At 34.7% G+C, this 26,033-nt stretch overlaps 1 long non-coding RNA gene across 1 annotated transcript; it reads right to left on the bottom strand.

The window, feature by feature from the left end:
• Positions 1 to 314: 314 nt before the first annotated feature.
• LOC134807678 (uncharacterized) lies at positions 315 to 8,649 on the bottom strand. Its single transcript, XR_010148745.1, has 3 exons — positions 7,356 to 8,649; positions 2,527 to 2,600; positions 315 to 1,676 (listed from the first exon to the last, which is right to left on the bottom strand). It is a non-coding gene; the product is annotated as an uncharacterized LOC134807678 (long non-coding RNA).
• Between the last annotated feature and the right edge of the window lie 17,384 nt (positions 8,650 to 26,033).

Genomic DNA, 26,033 nt, shown 5'->3' with positions numbered 1-26,033 from the left:
GTAGAGACCCACTGAAGAGAAACAGTTCCCTCCAAAGAAATACATTCACAAATCTTTCTCATGACACTTAATCTCTAAGTGAGTTAACCTGTTAAAAATCTTCCTTTAACTAAGTAGGTAAAGCACTGATCAACTGCATTTCATAATTTTAAATGGCCACACTGGTATAAAAAAAATTGGATGGGTATTGCCATAAATTTATCAACAGAAAGAGTAAAATTGGAAAATGTAGTTTTATTTTAATTTAAGGGATTTTTCTAAAAATCAAAATCAGTGCATTCTTTGAGGCTTAATATAGAGCTCTTTTTTTTTTTGGCAGAACAACAAATGATGAAAGTAAAAGAGAGTGAACAGAGTTTCCCTATGGGAATTTAACCACATAGTTATTAGTGATGGGAAATTCATGTCTGGCTCAAAGATTCATGTATTCATAGGACTTTAGAGCTAAAGAAAATAGGTAATCACCAAATCCTACTCCTTTAGTTTACAAATGGGAAAATGACACTCAGAAAGTTGAAGTGATTTGCTCAATGTCATACAAGGAGATACTAATAAATCTATACATGAAATTTAGTTTGTAGCCTTTTTCTATAAAATCGTGAACTTGCATATCTCTCAATTACTTTAAAGCCCTCAAAAATCCTACCCTTCCATCTTCATCTTCTCTGCTAAAATCAGAATCTTCAGGCTAGCAATGGGGCACACAAGGACAATTAATCCCACGTAATCACTGCACACCATGTAAATAATCAGCTGTCACTTTCTCAGCTAAATTCCCTAATTAATACAATAATCAAAACAGAACTTTCAAAATATGTGTTTGCCTTTTGAAAAGTTAAATATCTTGTGTAAGTATTGTAAAGATGCTCTTAATGGGAAAATAACTTTAAAAAGTTATGATCTAGTATGTAATAATTTTATAATAAGAGCATGCATTAAATATTATAAAAGCTGAAAGATTTTAAGTTTAGGGTATGTACATTTATCACCTTTAAATTTATAACTTCCAAATGTAAGCCTGAATAAGATATAAATTCATTTGTCTTTGAGTGAATTAAAGTAAAATGGTTTATTTTGATCATTAAACTTTCATATGATTTACAACTTCTTGGCAACAAACGCATATTTTTTATTGTCTAAAAGGCATAAAATACTACTACCTCAGAAATTATCTCTTGTCCATCTCCATATACATACGGCAAGGATTCTGGAGGACAAAAAAAGCACTCCAGTTTATTGAAGATTACCCAACTCCAATGGTGGTATCACTATCAGAAGTCATCTATTGAGGAGTTTCAGCTTGCTGTACTTTCTACCACTTGTTACTGGAGCATACCTTCGACTCCAATAAATGGACCTTTTGTCTTCTCTGATATTTAGCTTTACTTTATATTAAGGACATCCTTTAATCTGTGAAGTGACTGTCAATAGCTACACACAAAAATTCTTAACTCTTCTTTACCTCAGTTATGGAAGAAATAGAAATTGAGGTGACAGCCTGCAGTAGACAGCACAGAGGATCATGAGGAATCAAGTGGGGTTATTTCCACAGCCATTTGCTACTCTCAGCTTAGAAGACTCTTATGTCATGTTGGGTTCTTTCTTCTAAGGGCTGGCATCACTTGAGAGAAGAAACAGGGCAAAGAATGCAGCATCCTCAGTTGAGGTCAGGAATACTGAAAAGGGATATTAATGGATTGAGCGTCAAAATGTCATGATGGATGTCTTTCCAAGTATTTAACAGAGGAAGCAATTTGCAAGCTGGACAACCTGATTTCTAAATTCTAGCAGTTTCTCCTTCCACTCAGGATCCTGACTGCTCAAAATTAAATCACAATAAAGATAAATGCAATGTGTTAAGTTGTCCCTGAACTATTGGAATCAGATAAGAGGTGTACAGCATTGTGGGGAGATCACATAAGATTGTGATACCTCAAATGCTCAATTTGTCAAATGGCTCCTTCTGTTGGTGCAGAGAGCTGAAACATTTTCATGAGCTTCAGATCAAGATCTTGAGCAAATGCTAGAAATAACTATTTTGCTTTGTGGGTGAACAAAGATAAATGTGTTCTGAATTACGAGGAGGAAAAACTAGGTGTGATTAAGCTTACATATTTCCAATGCGTGTTTCTTCAGGAAGAAAACTACATAAACATTTTATTTGCCTCCAGTTCTCATTATTCTGCACACTATTTTCAGTCCTGGTAAAAGTAACCGCAATAGCACTTTGCATTTATACAGCACCATTTGTCCAAAAACTCAGTAATATTATGGATAGAAATAGTTTAATTTATTCTTACAGTGCATTTTTATGTAAATAAAGGGTTATATTTCATTTTACCTTTTTGTTTGTTTGTTTTAGATACAGAATAAATTAAAATCCAATTGGCAAAGTTTTGCAGAGAACATTACATAATAACTGAAAACTGCTTCCCTATTCACCATTATACTTCCATCAAGGACAGGGATTTGGCAAATACTTTGGCAAAAAATATCACAATAGAAGTTTAAAAATACTCCCCCTACCTGCATTTGAGCCATTAGCTTACATGCAGCTTTTCCTACCAAGCCACCAAGTCTCTCTTGCAACACTCTTTTTGCTGGAAGAAATGCAAATTTCTGTGAACAGTTAATTATATTAAATTTTTAATGTCATTTAAGACCAGATTTTGAACCAAAATGAACCTTGATCCCCACCCCAAAAAAGATGCATACTCAATCATTAAATTATAAGCCAAGCATAGGAGCCACTTTGTATACGCAATGGGCTTTCAAATAATGGTCAAGTGCTATAAAGTCATTTAAAAATTAAATGTTTTTATAGGCATATGTTATACTAGTCAAAAATACTGCAAACTAGATGAAACTGAGTATATAAAACAGTGGAAAGGGCTTAGGACTCTTCTCAGAATAACTGATGAGGGAAAAATGGTTAAATAATTCAGGAAATATATCAGGATCATTAACATCATGATCAAGGACTCAAGAAATAATTAGGCTTCTGACAATCAGAATCCTGGACAGATGAACAAGTCCAGTAAATAGTCCTCAAACAGTGATTTGTCTCTACCATTGAACTTTTAATGGCACCAGAAGTAACCAGCTTTCCTACTTCAGCATGAAACTCTTCAAAAAGTTATTTCCCTCTCAGCAACAGTGATTGATTAGATGTGGACTGAACCTCTCATGTATGTATCACATATTTTCTGACTTGAGAGCCTGTGTTCAGTCTGTCCAGACATATTTTAATTTTCCTTCTAGCTCTCTTCCATGCTATTTGTCATTTTTGGTTCCTACATTTTTTTCTAGTGTGAGGAAAAAATTTGAAATTCTCAAAAATCCTGTTTTACAAAAAAATTAAAAAGATGGCCTAACCTCAAGACCTTATGTAACACTGAAAAATGTCTAGATTAAAAAGCCATGCTTTAAGTGAATTTGAGAAATCTGAAGTACAGGAAGAAGAGAAATACAAAGAAATAAAATAAATTGCTACCATTAGGTATCATAATAACCTGTACTCAAGTGCACTAACAAGTATAAAAAGAATAATAGTAAATAATGCTATGAACCTCCAAAACATAGATAAAAATGAGTTAAAAGAAGAATTCCACTGTGTGTGTATGAGTGTGTGTGTGTGTCTATGAATAGCACCATTATGTTTTGTCATTGAGTTCAAACTCCATTTCAAATAATGTTATGATGTGAGTAGACTGGGAAACCTCTCCTAAATCGGTATTTAAAATGTACAGAGTGATTCTTAATCTAAAGTTTTAGTTTCTGAAAACATACATTATCCAAAGCCTCAGAGAGCACAAGTAGTTAGGCAACTAGGTAAAAGCAATGGTCTATAATGTTTCATGTAGAATGCCAGGAGACATACATTCAAAATGAAGGATCAACATCCCAGAGTCTGAAAAATAGCTAAAGCAGTGTTAAGAGGGAAGTTTACGAAGCTAAATGCTTAATCAACAAGTTAGAAAGATCTCAAATTAACAACTTAACATACCTAAAAGAATGAAAGAAACAAGGGCAAATCAGCTCTAAAACTAGCAGAAGACAAGGAAAAGATGAAATCAGAGCTGAACTGAAAAAACTGACATGTGAAAAACCATACAAAAAAAAAAATCAATGAATCCAGGAGGTTTTTTTTTTTTGAAAGAATAACATATATAGATAGACCCCTAAGTGGACTAATAAAGAAAAAAGAGAGAAGATCCAAATAAAAACAATCAGATATAACAAAGGGAATGTTGCCACTGACCCCAAAGAAGTAAAAAAAAAAAAAAAAAGTCCCTCAGAGACTACTAGGGACACCACTATGCACACAGCTAAAAAATTTAGAAGAAATGGATAAATTCCTGGAAACACAACCTCCCAAGATTGAACTCCTCAAAATATTGTATCCCTGAAGAGCCCAATAATGAGCTCCAAAATTGAATCAGTAATAAAAAGCCTACCAACCAACAAAAAAAAAAAAAAAGAAAAAAAAAGAAAAAAATGGCAAGGACCATAGCCAAATCCTACCAAATGTATAATGAAGAGCTGGTACCATTGCCACTATAACTATTCCAATAAACTGAGGAGGAGGGGCTCCTCCATAACTCATTCTATGAGGCCACCATCATCCTGATACCAAAATATGGCAGAGACACAACAAAAAACTTCAGACTAATACTCTTGATGAACATAGATGCAAAAATCCTCAACAAAATACTAGCAAATCCAATTCAGCAGCATATCAAAAACGAATCCATCACAATCAAGTAGGCTTTTATCCCTGGGATGCAAGTTCAATTCAACAGACTCAAATCACATAACCAGAACTAAAAACAAAAACCACATGATCATTTCAAGATACAGAAAAGGCTTTGATAAAATTCAACGTCCCTTCATGCTAAAAACTCTCAACAAACTAGGCATTGAAGAAACATACTTTAAAATGATAAGAGCCATCTATGACAAACCCACAGCTAACATCACTGAACAGAAAAAAGCTGGCAGAATGCCCCTTAAAAACCAGCACAAGACAAGCATGCCCTCTCTCACCACTCCTATTCAACACAGTCATAACCAGAGCATTAAGGCAAGAGAAATAAATAAAAGGCATCCATATAGAAAGAGAGGAAGTCAAACTATCACTGTTTATAGATGATATGATTGTATGTCTAGGAAATCCCATAGTCTCGACTCAAAAGCTCCCTGATGTGATAAACAGTTTTAGTCATGTTTCAGGACACAAAATCAATGTACAAAAATAAGTACACAAACAATATCCAAGGTGAGAGCCAAATCAAGAATGCAATCCCATTTACAATTGCCACACCAAAAAAAAAAAAAAAAACTAGTAATACAGCTAACCACAGAGATGAAAAATCTCCACAGTGAGAATTACAAAACACTGCTCAAAAAAGTCAGAGATGACATGACACAAACAATGGAAAACATGCCATGCCCATGGATGGGAAGAATCAATATTGTTAAAGTAGCCATATTGCCCAAAGCAATTTACAAATTCAATGCTATACCTATGAATATACCATTGATATTTTTCACAGAATTGTAAAAAATCTACTTTAGAATTCATGTTAAACCAAAAAAAGAGCTCAAATAGCCAAGACAATCCTAAGCCCAAAGAACAAAGCTGGGAGGCATCATGCTACCCAGATTCAAACTATACAACAGGGCTATAGTTACCGAAACAGCATAGTACTGGTACAAAAACAGACACATAGACCAAGGAAATGGGATAGAGAACCCAGAAATAATGCTGCACAACTACAACCATCTGATCTTTGACAAAGCTGACAAAAACAAGCAATGGAGAAAGGACTCCCTATTTAGTAAATGGTTCTGGGATAACTGGCTAGAACTATGCAGAAGATTGACACTGGACCCCTTCCTTATACCATACACAAAAATCAACTCAAGATGGATCAAAGACTTAAACGTAAAACCCAAAACTCTAAAAACTCTGGAAGACAACTTAGGAAATACCATTCATGACATAAGCACAAACAAAGAGTTAATGACGAAAATACCAAAAGCAATTGCAACAAAGGCCAAAATTGACAAATGGGATCGAATTAAAAAGCTTCTGCACAACAACAACAAAAGAAGCTATCAACAGAGTAAACAGACAACCTCCAGAATGGGAGAAAATTTTTGCAAACTATTCATTCGACAAAGGTCTACTACCTGGCATCTATAAGGAATTAATCAAATTTACAGGAAAAAAAACAAACAGCCCCATTAAAACATGGGCAAAGGACATGAACAGGCACCTCTCAAAAGAAGACATACATGTGGCCAATGATAATATGAAAGAAAGCTTAAAATCACTGATCATTAGAGAAATGCAAATAAAAACCACATTGATTTGCCATCTCACAACCCGTCAGAATGCTGATTATTATAAAGTCAAAAAATAACATATGTTGGTGTGTTGCAGAGCAAAGGGAATGCTTATACACTGCTGGTGGGAATGTATAATTAGTTCTGCCATTGTGGAAAGCAGTTTGGCAATTTCTAAAGGAACTTAAAACAGAATTACCCTTGACCCAGCAATCCCATTATTGGGTGTATACTCAAAGGAATAGGAATACACATCATTCTACCATAAAGACACAAGCATGCATATGTTTATCACAATCCTATTCACAATAGCAAAGACATAGAATCAACCTAACATGCACATCAACAATAACATGGATAGACTGGATAAAGACTGGATAGACTTTATCCAGTCTGGATAAAGAAAATGCGATATAAATACACCATAAAATATCACACAGCCATAAAAAAGAATATCATAAAATATCACACAGCCTTAAAAAAGAATGAGATTATGTCCTTTGCAGCAACATGGATGGAGGTGGAGCCATTATCCTAAGCAAACTAATGCAAGAACAAAAACCAAATGCCATATGTTTTCATACCTAAGTGGAAACTAAACATTGACTACAGATGGACTCAAAGAAGGGAACAACAGTTACACCGGGACCTACATGTGGGTGGAGCGTGAGAAGAGGGTGAGGATAGAAAAACTACCTATCAGGTACCATGCTTATTACCTGGGTGATGATGAAATAATCTGTACACCAAACCCTGTGAAATGCAATTTACCTACATAAGAAACCTGCACATGTACCCCCGAACCTGAAATAAAAGTTAAAAAAAATGTAAATAAATGTATTTTAAAGAATTTTTAAATATAAAAGCACAGTTGAATTTAGAAAAAAAAAGGATCGGTATAGCATATATTCTTATTTAAGGCAACTTGCAGTTAATAGTATTTATTCATTTACTCACTCATTTACTCAACAACCAAAAATATATCTTAAATACTCATTACATACCAGGCACTTTTATAGGTATAGAGGTTATATCAGTAAATAAAATAGTCAAAAATCTCTGCCTTCATGAAGTTTCTGTGGGAAAGACCATGTAAAAGTTGATAAATCTATAGAGTAAGATTCAAGGTGTTACTGAGGAAATAAAGCTGCAGAGGAGAACCAGGAGGCCTAGTTGGGGATTGGGATATAAGTTAAATAGAGGGCTCGGAGAAGAACTCTCAAGAAGATGGCAGTTAAGCAAAGACTTGAAGGAGGTGAGGAAATTCACTCTGTAGATAGATTGGGGTATAGCATCATAGGAAGAGGGTATAAACAAATGCGAGATTGCAGAGGTGGGAGTCGACCTAACATTTGTGAAGATCTGTATGGCTGATGAAAAGTGGGAAGGATAGGAAGTAGTAGGAGAGGAAGTGAGAAATATAATAAAAGGTGGGAAGACAAATCATGTAGGGTTTTTAGGCCATTTTAAAGACATTGGCTTTTATTCCAAGTAAAATCTGAACTCATTGGAGAGTTTTTAAGCAGAGAAATGACTTCTGCTGATGCATGTTTTGGCAGATCTACTCAGAATGCTTTGCTGAGAACAGACTTCAGAGGGATAAGATGAAAACAGAAAGATCAGTCAGGAAACTATTGTAAAAATCTACAGCAGGGTGTTTGCAGATAGAACCAGGACGATTATAGAAAAGGTACTGAAAAATGGGAAAATTCTAGATATATTTTAATGATAGAGACAACAGAATTTTCTGTTGTAAGTTTTGAAACAAGAAACAAAGACAATATACAAAAACTAACAAAACCCTTGGGGGAATGCGGGATATTTTGTCCTGAGCAATTAAAAGTGAAATTACCACTAACTGAGGTGGGAACAATTGTACCAGGACCTGATCTGTGTGACAGAAGAAAATCAAGAGCTCTAGCTTGCACCTGTTAAGTTTAGACATCTTTCAGGTATCACAGTAAAGTTGTCTATAATCCAGGGGTGAGGTCCACACTAGAAAGAAAATGCTGTCAGTCATCAGATGGTATTTAAAGCACAAAGCCAAATAAGAATCCCAAGACAGCACAGATAGAAAAAAGGTCAAAGCAACTGACAAAGTCCAACATTAAGAGATCAAGAAGATGAGGATAAAACCATTAAAAAGATTAATATACTGAAGATGACAAAGAAAAAAGAAAATCAGAAGAAATGTGGTGTCAAAAAGTCAAGTGAAGAAAGCAATTTAAGGAGAAAGGAATCTTCAGCTATGTCCTATGTGAATGATAAATCAAGTCATATGAGAATCAAAACTTGACCATTAGATTTAGCATTGTGATGTCATTGGTAACCATGCCAGAAGTAGTTTTAGCAGAGAGGCGAAGGTTGCTGAGAGAATGGGGAAAAGAATTGGAGGCAGAAAGCGTAAACAACTGTTTTGAGGAATTTTGCTACAAGGATGAGCAAAAAAATGGTGTGATACCTGGAGGGTAGTAGAGATGAATAATTTTTTTAAAAATAGAAGCATACAATTTTGGGGAACAGCACTGTGATGAGACTGATAGAGTAGAAAAGGGAAATTTGGTGATAGAGGACAGAGAGTGATGTTTTTGAGCAGGCAAGAAAAGATGAATCTATTATATCAGTAAACAAGTGGACCTCAGATACAGGCATGGTGAGTTCATCCCTGGGAACAACAGAGAGAGAGGACACATGCAAACAGATGCAGATGGAGGATTTATGAAGAAAGTTTGTAGTATTTTTCTTGCAACTTTCAATTTTCTAAGTGAATTGGGAAGTACAGTCATTGACTAAGAATAGGCATAAATTTAAGAAAGGGAAATGTTTAATAAGACATTGGGATAATAAATAAGCTGGAAATTGTATGATGCTAGAAGTATTTAGATTCATTTAAAGTTAGTGGATAGTAATTTTAGATGAGAATAATCAGCATGTTTCTAGATATTTCTCTAGCCATAGTCAAATGCATGAATGCAAATGTGTGCAGGAAACAGTACAGGCCAGGCACGGTGGCTCACACGTATAATCCCAGCACTCTGAGATGCTGAGGCGGGTGGATAATTTGAGGTCAGGAGATCGAGACCAACCTGGCCAAAATGACAAAACCCCATCTATACTAAAAATACAAAAAAAAAAAAATTAGATGGGCATGGTGGCCCTATGCCCAGCTACTCAGGAGGCTGAAGCAGGAGAATCCCTTGAACCTGGGAGGCGGAGGTTGCAAGCCGAGATTGTGCCACTGCACTCCAGCCTGGGTGACAGAATGAGTGAGACTCCATCTCAAAATAACTAAATAATAACAGTTATACTTTTCCAGGGTTGATGTTTTGTCAAGTATGTAAAGTGAGAGGGTGGTAAAGAAGTTGCATGTGTGTATCACAGCATGGTTTAATGATGGTCAACAAATTCAAGCTGGGGTGGAGGGTTACAAGGACATGCAGGGGTAGAGAGGGTGTAGAAAGCTATGAGAATAATTGAATTTTTTTTTTTTTTGAGATGGAATGTCACCCAAGCTGGAGTGCAGTAGCACGATCTCGGCTCACTGCAACCTCCGCCTCCCAGGTTCAAGCGGTTCTCCTCCCTTGGCCTCCTGAGTAGCTGGGATTACAGGCACCTGCCACCACGTCCAGCTAATTTTTTTGTATTTTTAGTAGAGAAGGGGTTTCACCATGTTGGCCAGGGTGGTTTTGAACTCCTGACCTCAGGTGATCCGCCCACCTCGGCCTCCCAAAATGCTGGGATTACAGGCGTGAGCCACCGTGTCTGGCGCTCTTTAGTTGTTTCTTAACCTGTAAGTTGTTTTCCTTGAACTAATCCTATTTTTTTTGTATTTTTCCTACTTTACCATTTAATTTTGTAATCGTGTTTTCTCTCCTCAATCTGTCTTCTCTATTTTTTATCTTTTTCTTCCTTTCCCAGAATTCTATCTTTCAAATGTGCTGAAGTAGAGTTCTTTACCACCATATTCCTTATTGTCACCATTTGTTCCAGCATTGTAAGACATTTGTCATCTTACATGAGTTGTACTTATGAAAAGGTATTGTTCACTATCCCTAGCATTTGTTGCCAAAGGTCTCTCATTAATATTTCTGACTTCACTTAGTACCACCATATTAGTAAGCAGTGTGCAGTGACATTTCAAACATATTTAGAATTTATAGCGATTGTACAAAACAATTATTCTTGTTCATTCTATTTTTTCTTTAGACAAGAATGAAACTGAAACAGAGATGATGAGTCACCGAAAAGTTTATTTTATTCTTCTAATGAGCAGAAATATTTAACACAATTTAAGCAAATTTTTTTAAGTATTTGGAAAATTTTATTTATTTTAGTGTTCCAAACAACCTAGCAATTTTTTTAAAAGATGGAAAAAAATCATGGACATTATTAAATATGGTATCCCATAATTACTTCAAAGTAAATTCTATCATATATCTGACATATTAAAATATATACTGAGATGGTAGAGTAAGCTTATCCAACCTGCAGCCCACGAGCTGCAAGCGGACCAGGACAGCTTTGAATGCGGCCCAACACAAATTCACAAACTTTCTGAAAACATTATGAGACTTTTGTGATTTTTTTTTTTTTTAGTTTATCAGCTATCATTAGTGTTAGTCTATTTTATGTGTGGCCCAACACAATTCCTCTTTTTCCAAAGTGGCCCAAAATATTGGACACCCCTGTGGTAAAGTTTTGTAGTTAATTAATTGCAAGACTTTATGATACAGGTATGTCATTTTGAGTCCCAGGCAATGTCACCTACTAACTACATAACTTCTCTTTTCCTCATGTACAACCGTATGCACTAAGGCTAGGCACAGTGGCTCACGCCTGTAATCCTAGCACTTTGGGAGGCTGAGATGGGCAGCCAGATCACTTGAGTTCAGGACCTTGAGACCAATCTGAGCAACATGGTGAACGCCTGTCTCTATAAAAAATATAAAAAATTAGTCAGTGTGGTGTTGCACACCTGTAGTCATAGCTGCTCAGGAGGCTGAGGTGGGAGGATGGCTTGAGCCTGGGAGGTGGAGGATGCAGTAAGCCGAGATTGCTCCACTGCACGGTAGCCTGGGCAGCAGAGCCAGACCCTGACGTGGCACATATACACCATGGAATACTATGCAGCCATAGAAAGGATGCGTTTATGTCCTTTGCAGGGACATGGATGAAGCTGGAAACCACGATTCTGAGCAAACTATCACAAGGACAGAAAACCAAACACTGCATGTTCTCACTCATAGGTGGGAATTGAACAATGAGAATACTTGGACACAGGGCAGGGAACATCACACACTGGGGCCTGTCGGGGGGCGGGGGGCTGGGGGAGGGATAGCGTTAGGAGAAATACCTAATGTAAATGACGAGTTGATGGGTGCAGCAAACCAACATGGCACATGTGTACCTATGTAACCTGTAGGTTGTGCACATGTACCCTAGAAATTAAAGTATAATTTAAGAAAAGCAATATTGGAGGGATTACAGTAACAAATAAAGCACTGAAAACTGTGTCTAGCAATTAAATAGTAATAACAATAAAAGCCATTATTGTTATATAACACTTTGGTATTTTTAATATTCATAGATGACCAAGAAAGTGAATAGATTCCAGAGACTTATTCACAATGTTTCCTCTCAGATTTTTAATGGATAAGCATTAATAAAAACAGATGAGTGAGTACAGTTAATTAAATGAATGCTAAGTCAATTTATATGGCTTGCTGAATTATGATAGGCACATTTTAAAATGTGGTAACACATACATAGAATCATAAAACACATAGAATTAGGTAACATATAGAATAATAAAAGCAAAAGGTAAATAAAGCGAATAAAATACACAGAATAAAATGTCTTCTGCCTCCAAAATAGCATTTATTTGTATTAATTCTTCGAAATATTTTCTCATGTTCAGATGAAATGTGGAAAATGAATATTTTTTAATCTTTTTATTACAAATAGATATGCTTCTATTTTAATTGTGTTAAGAAATATCTAAGATTTATATTATAGAATTTCATAAACAAAAATCTTAATGCCTAAATTCAAACTATGGATGAATTAAAATTACATATAACCTACGATAATGTCTTGATCAATGTGTCAGAGAATGATTTTTTAATGGCATTGCTTGTCCTTTTTTTGTCATAAAGTATATAAAGTATTGCTCATGTGTTACCTCATTTTCATGGTTATGTTTTCAAAGCAAAGTGAGATACATTATTTAGTAAATCAAACTAAACTTTTTACAAACAATTGAATTGTAGACTATAGAATAAAAGTCAGGATACAACACTCGATATTAATGTTCTCTCTCAAGTCACTTGACAAAATATCTGAGCCCAGTATTTGTCAATAAAACCAGTGCATGCACAACCACACGATAGGCAGGTGTATTAAGCAAAATGTCTGTTTCTCAGAGTCTATTCAACCTGGTTCAGAACTGTTTTCCTCTCTGTGTGGTACTGCCCCTTGAGACTTTATAAACCGAGCTCAAAATTAGCTCTTCTATCCAGTTGGCATCTTTCTACTTGACCAACTATTAATTTCCAAAGTGCAAAAAACCTTTAAGTCTGATTAAGAAATTAAGTGAATTTAAAAACCTATTTATTAACTTAGTACTTCACTTGGTCCTTAAAACACTAGGAATTTGGGTAAAAAATAGATAAGAAAACTGGAATTAATTAGGATTAGATAATTTGCCAAAGCTATTAAGTGTTGGTACTGGAGTTTGAATCCCAGAACCTGTGTTATTAACCATTCTGCTCTACTACTCCAGCTTGTCTATTAATTGTTTGACGTTACAAAATCACAGGTGGGGAAATATGGTCACTAAGCTCTCACACTTTCTGTTTTTGAGGATTATCTGATTATATTAGGGAGGAATAGATCTTGGCTTCTTAAAGCAATAGTTAATTCTGTGATACAAAATGTTTATTTTCAAAAGCAGTTCTTTAGAGCTAGGCCTTAATGGCTGCTCTTAATCTTAACTCATTCCACCGTATAACCAGAATAATAACTCAAATAGATTCCACTCTAAAAGCAGTGACTCTTAAATAGATTTTAGTAAAAGTTATTAAAAGGTAAGGATTACAGGGTGTCATCAAATGGCCAGTGACCGCTATTTATCACATTCTCCAAATTATCTTCCTGACTGCCGTCTTTTTTCTCAGTAACCTTGTGTCAAGTTCTTTTATCGTATTCCTCAGCCTTTATTAACATCTTCTACTCTCAAGAATTCCACTCTTTAGATGAAATGTTTTCTTTCCCATGTTCTCCCATTCTCTCAGACTAAATTCTTCCCATCATCCCTCTAGGTTTTTGTAAGCATTTAATCAGAAATGTATCCTCCCTAGAACAATGGGGATGTTCTAGGAAAGGGAATTGAGGGTTGTAAAAAGTGTACACACACATACACACACACACACACACAAACAAATACAATTATTTAAGTTTCCCAGTAGCAATATTTGATAGATTTCTTCTCTTTGGGAAATTTGCAAAGAAAATGATGCTCTGGTTAAATATCTGTACACTTCCACGTTAATAATTTTGTTAAATCAAGGAGGCCAGTGAATGCGGAAATAAAATTTTTTTGCAAAAAAAATAAAATTCTTGCTACACAAAGTAGCTGCTGTTTGTGGACTTAGGTTTATATTTACGTGTCAAAGGAAGAGACTAGACCAATATTAAAGGAAGATACTGATGAATTTATAGTAGATAATAACATAAAATAACTCATTGAGGTCATCAAGGCATAAAAGAAGGATTGAGGAGAAGACCCGACTTGCTTTTAATAATAATGATGGCCACAAAAAATACTATGCCCTTGAAAAAAGTATTATTCTTTTTAAGCTACTCTATATATTGCCTTTAATTGTAACTTATTTTATAACGTGTATTAAAGACTGAGACTTTCCATATTGAATTTTTTTTTGTTCCTCATTACTTTTGCTCATTTGAGAGAATACGAAAAATTTGGTTTTCCCTATAATGGTTAATCTGACCATTATAGGGAAACATGACACAAACAATAGCTAAAATTTTTAAGTAAGCGCATGAAATTGAAGGTAATGAATGTGATGTAATGATGGAACATTTCTGTTAATGATTGTCACTGATTATTATTTAAAGTGTATTATAATCTTTTAAAAATCACTTTATTGAGGTATGATTGACATACAGATAGCTGTATAGATTTAATATACAGAAGCTGATGAATTTGGAGATAAGTATAAATCCATAAAACCATCACCACAATCAAGGCCCTAAACATACCCATCACCATCAAAAGTTTCCTCCTGCCCTCTTTATGTTATTCTTAGTTTTTATTTTGGGTCGTGGGGGTGGTAAAGAACACAACATAAGATCTAACCTGTCATTAATTTGTTAAGTATACATTGCAATACTGTTAACTATAGTTACTATACCGAACGGTCGACCTCCAGAACTTACTTATCTCATAAAACTGAGACTTTGTACCCTTTGACTAGCACATCCCTATTTTCTACCCCCATAACCCTGGCAACCAACTTTGTACTGTCTGCTTCTATGAGCTTGACTACTCAAGATTTTTTGTATAAGTGGGAACATGCAGTATTTGTCTTTCTGTGTCTGGCTTATTTCACTTTACGTGTCCTCCATGTTTATCTAATGTTGATGTAAATAAATGCCAAGATTTCTTTCATTTTAAAGCTGAGTAATATTCCCTTGTATGCATATACCCATTCTTTCGTTCATTCATTCATTAATAGACATTTAAGTTGCTTTAATATCAGGGATATAGTAAGTAATGCTGCAATAAACATCGGAGTTCACATATCCCTTAGAGAGCCTGATTTCAATTATTTTGGATATATACATTTCTTTCGGCTTTTTTTTTTTTTTTTTTTTTTTTTGAGCTGGAGCCTCCCTCTATCGCTCAGGCTGGAGTGCAGTGGTGCGATCTTGGCTCACTGCAACCTCCACCTCCCGAGTTTAAGCGATTATTCTGCATCAGCCTCCCAAGTAGCTGGGACTACAGGCGTATGCCACCACGCCTGGCCAATTTTTTAATATTTTTAGTTAGTAGAGATGGAGTTTCACCATGTTAGCGAGGATAGTCTTGATCTCCTGACCTCCTGACCTCGTGATCCACCCTCCTTGGCCTCCAAAAGTGCTGGGATTACAGGCGTCAGCCACCACACCCAGCCTAATTTTAATTTCTTAAGGAAACTCCATTCTGTTTTTCATAGCAGCTGCACCATTTACATTTCTACCAACACTGTAAAGGGGTTCCCTTCTTTTCCACATCCTTGTAAACTCTTGTTTTTGTTTTTTGTTTTAGTTTTATAATAGCCATCCTAACAGATATGAAGTGATATCTTATTGTGGTCTTGATTTTTCATTTCCCTGATGATTAATGATGTTGAGCATCTGTTTACATATCAGTTGGTCATTTGTATGTCTTCTTTGGAGAAATGTCAATTTAGTTGTTTCTTTGCCCATTTTTTAATCAGACTATTATTATTATCATTATTATATGCTAAAGAGTTGAATAAGCTCCATATATATTTTGAGTATTAACCTCTTAACAGATACATGATTTCCAATTTTTCCAATTTCATAGGTTAATTTTTCATTTCATTGATTGTTTCGCTGTACAGAAGCTTTTCAGTTTGGTATAATCCTACTTCCCTATTTTTGCTTTTGTTGCCTTGGCTTTTGGGGTCATATTCAAGAAATCATTGCAAAGACCAATTTCAAGAAGGTTTTCCCCTATGTTTTCTTCTAGGATTTTTATTCATGTTTTACATTTAAGTCGTTAATGCCCTTTAAGTTGACTTTTGTGTATGGTATAAGATATTGATCCAATTCCATTCTTTTGCATATGGACAGCCAGTTTCCCCAACACTATCTGTTGAAGAAAGTGTTCTTTCTCTATTGTTTATTCTTGGCATCTTTGTTGACGCTCAACTAATCATATGTGCCTGAGTTTGTTTCTAAGCTGTCTATTCTATTCCATTGGTCTATATGGGTGTCTTCATGCCAGTACTATGCTGTTTTGATTACTATTGCTTTGTAATATGTTTTGAAATCAGGAAATATAATGCTTGAAGCTTTATTTTTGCTCACAATTGTTTTGGCTATTCAACGTCTTTTTTTGGTCCAAAATGTTTTCTCTATTTGTATGAAAAATGTCATTGGGAATTTGATAGAAATTGTATTGAATCTGTAGAGTGCTTAAGAAAGTATGGACATTTTAACAATCTTAATTCTTCCAATTCATAAACACAGGATGCCTCTCTATATTATTCATGTCTGCCTGAATGTTATTTACCAATATTATATAATTTTCAATATACAAGTCTTTGCCTTTTTGGTTACATTTATTTCTAAGTAAGTATTTTATTATTTTTTGACATCATTGTAAATGAGGTCATTTTATTAATTTATTTTTCATTATTGAAGTATAGAAAGGCAACTGATATTTGTATGTTAATTTTATACCCTTGCAAGTTTACTGAATTCATTTTTAGTTCTAACAGTTTTTTTGTGTGTGGAGACTTCAGAGTTTTCTATATATAAAATTATGTCATCTACAAACAGATAATTTTACTTCATTTTTTTTTCAATTTAGTGTATTTTATTTTCTTGCCTAACTACAAGTTGTTACATAATGTTAGTGATGAGTTTTTCATACGTTACCTTTGTTTTATTGAGGTAAGTTTCCTTTATATCTAATTTGTTGAGAGATCTTATTATAAAAGGGTTGGATTTTATCAAGTGCTTTTTCTGCATTTACCTAGATGATCATGTGATTTTTCTCCTTTATTCTATTTGTAGTACACTTTTAATCACACTTCAATTTCTCTATATTTTTATTCTTCTCTCTCCCCAGTTTTGATTAATCCCTAAAATAAAATGTATATATTTGTAACATATTTGGTAAGATTCACATAATTGTTTCATTTAAACAATTTTGAAATCCTCATTAATTAAAATGAGTTCTCCTTCAGTCTAGATCATACAAGAAATCAGTGTATTGTGCTGTCATAAAAAAATGAGATAGCTCTGTATCATACAATGAAGGAAAAAAAAAGGACCTCCATTTTCTTTCCAGCCATTATTTTATTTTCTTGTTCTAGTTTTGAGATTGTCCATTAAATAAAAAGAAAAAGTGGACATTTTACAAAAGGGTGATATTTTTTCTTTATAACAGAGAGATAATAATAAGAGAATGGTAGCAGGGCATGTCAATCCAAAGCCAGCATCATACTTAGCGGTGAAAAATTAGAAGCATTCTGACAACACAACAAGCATATTTAATGCTATTCTTTAATAATGTTTATTCGGTACCATTCAAACAATTGAAGAAAGACAAAAAATAGAAGACATAAAAATTGGATGAAAGAAATAAAATGGCCATTTTTGCATATGACATGATTATATTAGGAAAACTCAAGGAATTTCAGTATAAACATTGAGTTCTTTCAATAAGTTGAGTGATTACAAAATTAATATATACTAAGTAGTCTTTATATTTAAAAGCAATATCCAGCTGGAAATACATTAAAAAGAAAAACCCCTTGAAAATTTTAACTATGAAAAAATTACTTCCAAGAAATTAAGTTTAGCAATATGCAGAATCTATATTTAAATTTAAGAAATTAATTAAGTTTAACAATATGCAGAATCTATATTTAAATTTTTTTAAACTTCTGAGAGCAAAAAAGTGGACTTTAAAAATATAGCTAAATCTTAAATGGAATTATTATTACTGTATGAACATGTCAACTTTTCCTAAGTTATTCTATAAATTTCACATGACCCAAATTAAAAGCATTTTTTTTATAAATAGACAAATAGATTTTAACATGTACATGGAAAAAAAGTATTGAAAGAAATCTGACTAGAAAAATTCTGGAAAAAAAGTATTAAAGAATGGTTACCCAAATATGAAAATATTTTGAAGGCTATAGCAATTAAAATTATATGGCACTGGTACTTGGACAACATCAAGGAAACATTGCAGAAAAGAAATAGCAAATACAAGCAAGAATTCAAATTCTTGTAGGAATTTTGCCTTTATGAATATGACTTCTCATAATTTTAGGATAACAGTGTTTAATTATACACAGGTAAAGAACGTTTGTATCTTTCTGGAAGAGTGTAAACTCCTTAAACTACTATAGGATCAATTGCAGCAATAATTATATGAATTAGCATGCACAAAACATTTACCTTAGCAATTCCACATTTTGAAATATTTATATATATAATCCCATATGTGTAATACAGTACTAATGTGAGAATCTTTTAATTTTAGCAATGTTCACAGTGGTAACATACTAGAAACTAAAGAAATATTTAAAGTATATGTCATCTATTAAATATAATAGTATGCTATCACCCAAATAATAGCAATAACTATATATTTGCATAAAACAATTTAAAACTTATACCAATAACTGGAGGGAAAAATATGCAGAAGGCTATGTTGCTGATTTTATATAAAGATTTAAAAAAAAAAAAAAAACACCAAACAGGCACATACGTAAACATTTGTGTATATTTACATTATCTCTAAAAGAGTTGGTAAGGTTTTCCCTCTGGAGAAAGGTACTGTATAGCTCCCAAATATGGACAGAAGGAAAATGTAGTCTTCATTGTATTAGCTTTTGTATTTTTGATTCTTTATCAATGTACATATTTTATGTTAAAAAAAATAAAATTTAAGAAGAAGCTATCAGTAGCTACCCAAAGAAGGGTTAGCACTCATTATTACTGGGACCCAATGCTAATTTTATTGCTCATCTGGATTTGGGACAGATCTAAGACTTTCGCAAACTCTCTGAGAGCTACTTTTATTTGTTGCAAGCACTCTCTCTCTCTCTCTCTCTATATATATATATATACACACAAGCACTAACACTTCTGTGTAATATGTAACCTGAATGAGAAATTGCTTTGATGATGTATTAAGCTATACATCATCAGAGCCAGCTGCCATTCTGATGATGTATTAGTGCAATAAATCTTAAGATGTGACACATTGAAAAAGTATTACTCAAAAGAGAATGATCTCCAAGTTAAAAACTGATCCAACACAAAATTCAAAGAGAAACCTATAGAGAAACAATTTATCTGTTGCCAAGAAGTGATATGCAAGCAAAGATGTCCTCTCAGGGCGCTTCTATTTTAGGCATTAGAATGTTAGCAAGCTCGGGGAGATCAAAACTATTCGTCCCTTCCTCCAGCATCCAAAATTAATCCTGGAGATAGATAACTGGTTAAGAGCACATGAAAGCATCATCAGAGGAGAAAAGAAAATACAATGAGCACAAGAGTTTTAAGGGTTATATGTAAGTAGAGGGAAAATATCTGGGCACTGGAGGCATTTCAGAGGAAGGTGCACGCGTAATTTCAGATGAGGATTTGTTTCAAAAAACTGAAAAACTGCAATGAAAATGCAGAACTCAAGTCGAGAATATGGCAGAAAACAGGGGAGAATCATGTGCATGTTTCAGGTCTTGTTCAAAAGCAGCTTAGGGAATTCTCCCTGAATTAAAAACTGACAACAATGAGAAAATTTTATAGATTGGTTTTGAATTTTGCCATTTATTAATTGTGTAACCTTGGGAATTTTTAAATAAGCTTTTGGCACACAAACTAGAGAAAGAAACTTAACATAGGAAGTGCTTATTTTCATCCAATAAAAGACACTGAAGAAAGTTTTCACACAAATTTTTCTTTGTGGTTGTTTAGTATTTTTGCTCGAGAATCTTTAAGTGAATACAGAAAGTGACTTTTTAGATGACATCCCATTTGTAAGAAATAGGGGCATGTCCCAATTTGTTCATTTCTTAAGTGTAGTATATACTGCTTCTGTGTGTCAGGAACTGTGGCTAGCCCCAACGACACAAACTGAACAAAACAGACATGTTATTTATTTTCCTTTGCTTCTGTATTGTCCCTCTTTTATCCCTTATCTAAAAACACATCCTCTTTTTTTTTTTCAATGTTTAGCTCATTTTTCATGGGTCTCATGTAATCATGCATGAGCACTTCATCCCTAAGTATGATCTCCCTCCTCAGAATTTCAATGAACTTCAAAATTGGAAGGAACATTCCAATCTATTTCAACATTTTCCGTTTAGAAATGAGAAAATTGTAGCCTAGCTGGGTCAACCGACTTACATGCCCAAGGATCATAGTTATGAAACTGTATGTGTATATATATGACTTGAATCAGGTCTTCTAACTTTTCACAAGAATGTTTCCACTTAATCTCACCTGTATATTTACCCATCTATGCCACTCATTTGGCATATGACCTACACTGTCTTGTTTTGTTTTTCACTTTTTGTGTCTATAATGTATGCTATTCCTAATTGAAGAGAACTTTCTGAGACTACATCTAATTTATAGATGTGTTCTCCTGTCTCCCAACACAGGACCTAACTGTCTTTCTGACATAAAGTGACTCTGCAAATGTTAATCTATTCAACTTTCCAAAATTGCTAAATTTTGAGAGAAGAACCATGTCAAATGGTGCTCTTCATGTGGCCCCAATCATGTCACTATTTTTGAATAAATTATAAGTCTTTTCTAACATCACTCTATATGAAGAAATTCCATCTCTATATGGAATTGTGGCAAAAAGTACTTGAAGGAATATCAGTGAGTTCTAGGGAAGCACTAGAAGGTCAACTGTTGAGCTGCCCAGTCCTGTTCAAAACTTTTTAACAAACACACAGAATAAAACGGTTTCTGAAAACCCTCATGCTGTATCTGAGTGGCATATTTGAGATAGGAAAGAAGTAAGCCAGTTGGCTAGACAGCTCAGTGGCAACAGATAGGTTTGTTGTATGGATGGTTTCTTTAAGGATTAGAGTGAGGAACTCCTGCAATCAGCTCTGGCTAATGAAATGGAGGATATTGCCACAAATTCCTGCAGGATTATTTTAAAGATATAAACTTCATACACATATTAATTACATCTACACATAAGAAACACTCTTCACTCCTTCCCCTTGTTCAGGTTTCATTTGAAAATCCAATTATACAAAAATGCAGTTTTAATTATAATATTGATTTTACTTCTTTGCTAGGAGTGGAACTAATTCAATTAGTTCTAATTATGTGCATAGAGTGGTTGGACTAATCTTTCAGGATGTTGGCCCACTAATTTCATACTACTTTTCCTCACATCCAAGTCAGAGAGGAATATTAAGGCTCTGAAAGTCTGAAATTGTGCAGACCTTTAACAAGGAAAAACAAGGAAGAGGATACAATAATCTGTTAAATAATTTGGCAGGGATTTTTCAGATGCAAAATTTTCCAAATCAAATTCTATTTAGCCTTTGCAAGCAGCAACACCAGCAGGGTTTAGAGAACTCTTGTAAGAAGCAAGAGGAAGACTAATGATAACAGAAACAAAGAAGAAATATTGTTAAGTGGGAACAACTACTTTTCGATTTAAAATATCAAAGTGAGATCAAATGAAGTAGGTTTAATAATTTATGTAAAATAAGCTGGATGTTTTGTAGAAATAAGAAGTGCTATGATACTATCAAAGCAAATTATACCAGATAAACAGGCAGGGAAGACTTTTTTCAAGGTTCTTGCAATAGAGACATAAAACTCATCTGATCTCAACTCTGCTGAAACGAAGGGCAGGATGACAGATCTGAGTCCATCTGTGTGTTAACTGGCTTTACAGAAGCAAAAAGAAAACTTTCTCTTGTCTTCATCATGAGATACTTTTACAGCTTGAAGCAAGATACCCACTTATGCTCCCACCCTCCCACAGTGACTGGGAGACTGGTGTGCTATCTTCCTTCATGATTTTAAAGGGATGGCTTCCAGGCCCTAGAGGAAGACAGCCCTGGGTGTAAAACTGGCAAGAAGCTTTTAAAATGATTTGCATCTCAAGCGGGCTGAGAAAAAATTAACTGGCTTCCTCAAGTAAACACTCTAAGAAAAAGATCAGAAGCCTAGACTCAGGAAGAAGTAGGCCTAAGGTTTAGTCAAGCTGAGAGGAACCAGTAAGACCAGTTTGGTCTGTAAGTTGAAAGAAGGTGAGGTGTTTCTTAGAATACAAAGATTCAGGGTCTTTCTATGGCAATTAAAGCAACAACAATTAAAAAATCAACCGGAAAACACTAACAGTGAAGTACTTATTTGTGTGTACCTTAATCTTTGTTCACATTTACAGCTGATATTTAGCTTTCGAAAAACGTAACCACCTCTGGTAGAAATAGTTCTGTAGTGGAAGCCAGGAGATCTGAATACAAGCTGCATCTCTGCCCAGGGACTTACTAGTTAGGAGACTTCGAAAAATTAAAGTTATTACCTCATCTATGAAATGAAAGACTTGGAAAAACTCGGTCTTGGTGATAGTCTCAGGTCTCTTGCTTATTTTATATTTTACAAGCCTATGTTTATGGTCTCTATAGAAATGTTTATAATTATTGTCATCTCATTTAATGGCTAATTTCAACCTAAAATTATTACCCTCGCGTTTTAGGAAAAACTTTGAGTAATTAGAGCCTTCTGTACAATTAAATGGCAAGCTAAATAAGGATTAGGTAAAGTCCTCTTCCTCCAGCACACTCTTCCTACCTCCCCAACAAAAACAAACACAAACACAAAACAAAACCCTAAGTCCTTTCCCTCATGCCTCACATACCTATTTTGCCTGAAATTCCTTAAAATCAGATGTCTGCCTGACCTCTTCCTCAGGGTATCAATACAGCCTCAGGAGATGAAGAATCAAAAAGCTTTTGTCAATGGCTATTTAAGACCTTGATGCTACCATCTTTTGTTTTGCACATACACTAAGACATACACAACTGATGGAATTTTATCTACTTGAAACAACCTCCCCATACAACTTTACATTTGACACTTCTGACAGCCAAACCTATTAGGACATTCAAATATGTAAAAGTATTTAAGGGAAGGCTTGCATTAGCTTCCTACATAGTCATCCAGAATTAACCTTTCTCTCTGCATTAATGACAGAGACACAGGTCATTGTGTAGTGTTAACCCTTTTGGAAAAGACAGCTAATCCAGATAAACATGTCTTTAGAAAGTCTGTGAATTTCAGTTTTAGAATAAGCACTGTAGTAAGTCTGAAATTTTATCACGTTGGTGGTTGCTCTAAGAAAATTAATGTTTATAATTAAAGACGCAAACACAATCAGCAAAACGCTAGGTTTATCAAAAATGCTTATTGGAAAAGCCAAATTATTGTAGAAAACATAGTAAAAATAAGTATAGCAATGATGATTATGGGCACTGGTGTAAGTACTTTACCTGTATTAACTCATTTCATCCTAATTTTCAAGGTTGTACATAACAGGAAACAAAGCAAAGAAAGATGAAGTAATTTCCCTTCACACAATTTATAAATAGCAAAATGAGTATTCAAATCTAGAAGGTCCTATATGTTTTAAGCCCTTTCATACTGTCAAAATTGCTTTAAGAAAAGTTGTACCAAATTTTAATTCCAATAGCAATGTACCTACATATCTTTATTTTCAACAATATTGAAGTTATTGCAGGGATACTTCGTTTTATTGTGATTCACTTCATTCCACTTCACAGATATTGCATTTTTTTACAGATGGAAGGTTTATGGCAACCCTGTGTTGACCAAGTCTGTTGGCACCATTTCTCCAACAGCACATGCTCGCTTCATGTCTCTGCATCACAATTTTGTTAATTTCCACAATATTTCAAACTTTTTCATTATCGTTATATTGTTACGGTGTTCTAGGATCAGTGATCTTTGATGTTACTACTGTAATCATTTGGGAGCAACACAATCCAGGCCCACAGAAGATGATGAACTTAATTGATAAATGCGTATTCTGACTTTTCCACAGACTGGCCTCTGAGTGTTCAATTGAAAGGAAGAGTCGCATGTCTTTTGCTTTAAATCAAAAGCTAGGAAAGATTAAGCTTAGTGAGGAAGGCATGTTGGAAGCAAAGATAGGCTGAAAGCTAGGCCTGTTGCGCCAAACAGTTGGGAATGAAAAAAAAAAAAAAAAGAACCTTAAAGAGAATTAAAACTGCTACTCCAGTGACCACACAAATGGTAAGAAAGTAAAACAGCTTTATTGCTGATATGAAGAATGTTTTAATGGTCTAGATAGAAGGCCACACCAGCCACAACATCCCCTTAAGTCAAAGCTTATTCCAGAGCAAGGACCTAACTCTCTTCAAATCCATGAAATCAGAGAAAGGTAAAGAAGCTGCAGAAGAAAAGTTTGAGGCTAGCAAAGGTTGATTCATGAGGGTTAAGGAAGCAAGCTACCTCCAAAACATAAAGGTGCAAGGTGAAGCAGCAAGAGCTGATGTAGCAGCTGCAGCAAGTTATCCAGAAGCCCTAGCTTAAGAGAACTGAAGAAAGTGGGTACCCCAAACAACAGATTTTTGATGTTGAAAAACAGCCTTATATTGGAAGAAAATGCCATCTAGGACTTTGACAGCTAGAGAGAAACAGCCAGTGTTTGCCTTTTAAAGCTTCAAAGGATAGCCTGACTCTTACATTAGAGGCTAATGCAGCTGGTGACTTAAGTTGAAGCCAATGTTCATTTACCCTTCAGAAGGCCCTAGGGTCCTTAAGAATTATGCTAAATCTACCTTGCCTATACTGTACAAATGGAACAGCAAAGCCTGCATGACAGCACATCTGTTTATAGTATGATTTACAGAAAATTTTAAGCCAATATTTTGAGACTTGACTGTTCAGAAAAAACTGTATTTTTCAAAATATTACTACTCATTGACAACACACCTGGTCACCCAAGAGTTTTGATGGAGCTGTACAAAGAGATTAATGTTGTTTTCATGCCTGCTAACCCAACATCAATTCCGTAACTCATGGATGAAGGCGTAATTTCAACTTTCAAGTCTTATTTAAGAAATACATTTTCTAAGAAATAGCCAGAGAGCAAGAATTAGATGTGGAGCCTGAAGATGTGACTGAATTGGTATTATCTTACGGTAATACTCTAATGGATAAGGAGTTGCTTCTTATAGATGTCCAAAGAGAGTGGTTTCTTTTTTGTTAGAAACTATTTATTTATTTATTTATTTATTTATTTATTTAGAGACGGAGTCTCCCTCTGTCGCCCAGGCTGGAGTGCAGTGGCACGATCTCGGCTCATTGCAACCTCCACTTCCCAGGTTCAAATGATTCTCCTGCCTCAGCCTCCCGAGTAGCTGGGAATACAGGTAAGTGCCATCACGCCCAGCTAATTTTTATTTATTTATTTATTTTTAGTAGAGGCGGGATTTCACCGTGTTAGCCAGGATGGTCTTGATCTCCTGACCTCATGATCCGTCCACCTCGGCCTTCCAAAGTACTAGGATTACAGGTGTGAGCCACTGCGCCCAGCTCAAAAAATTTTTTAATTAGAAAGATTTTATCAGAACAGTTGTACATATTTATGGGATATATATGATATTTCTATACATGTGTACTCTCTATCCCCATGAGATAATTTGCTAAGCTCCAGCATACAAGTGAAAAACATGCAATATTTGTCTTCTTCTACCTGGCTTATTGATAGGTAGTAATTGTTCATATTTATGATATATATGTGATATTTTGAGATATGCATAACAATGTGTACTGATTAAATCAGGGTAATTAGGATATCCATCACCTCAAACATTGATCAT

Source organism: Pan troglodytes, chromosome 11, assembly GCF_028858775.2.
Source record: "Pan troglodytes isolate AG18354 chromosome 11, NHGRI_mPanTro3-v2.0_pri, whole genome shotgun sequence".
Lineage (NCBI taxonomy): Eukaryota > Metazoa > Chordata > Mammalia > Primates > Hominidae > Pan > Pan troglodytes.
Note: the sequence above shows the minus strand (reverse complement) of the source record. Positions and strands in the feature narration are given on the sequence as shown.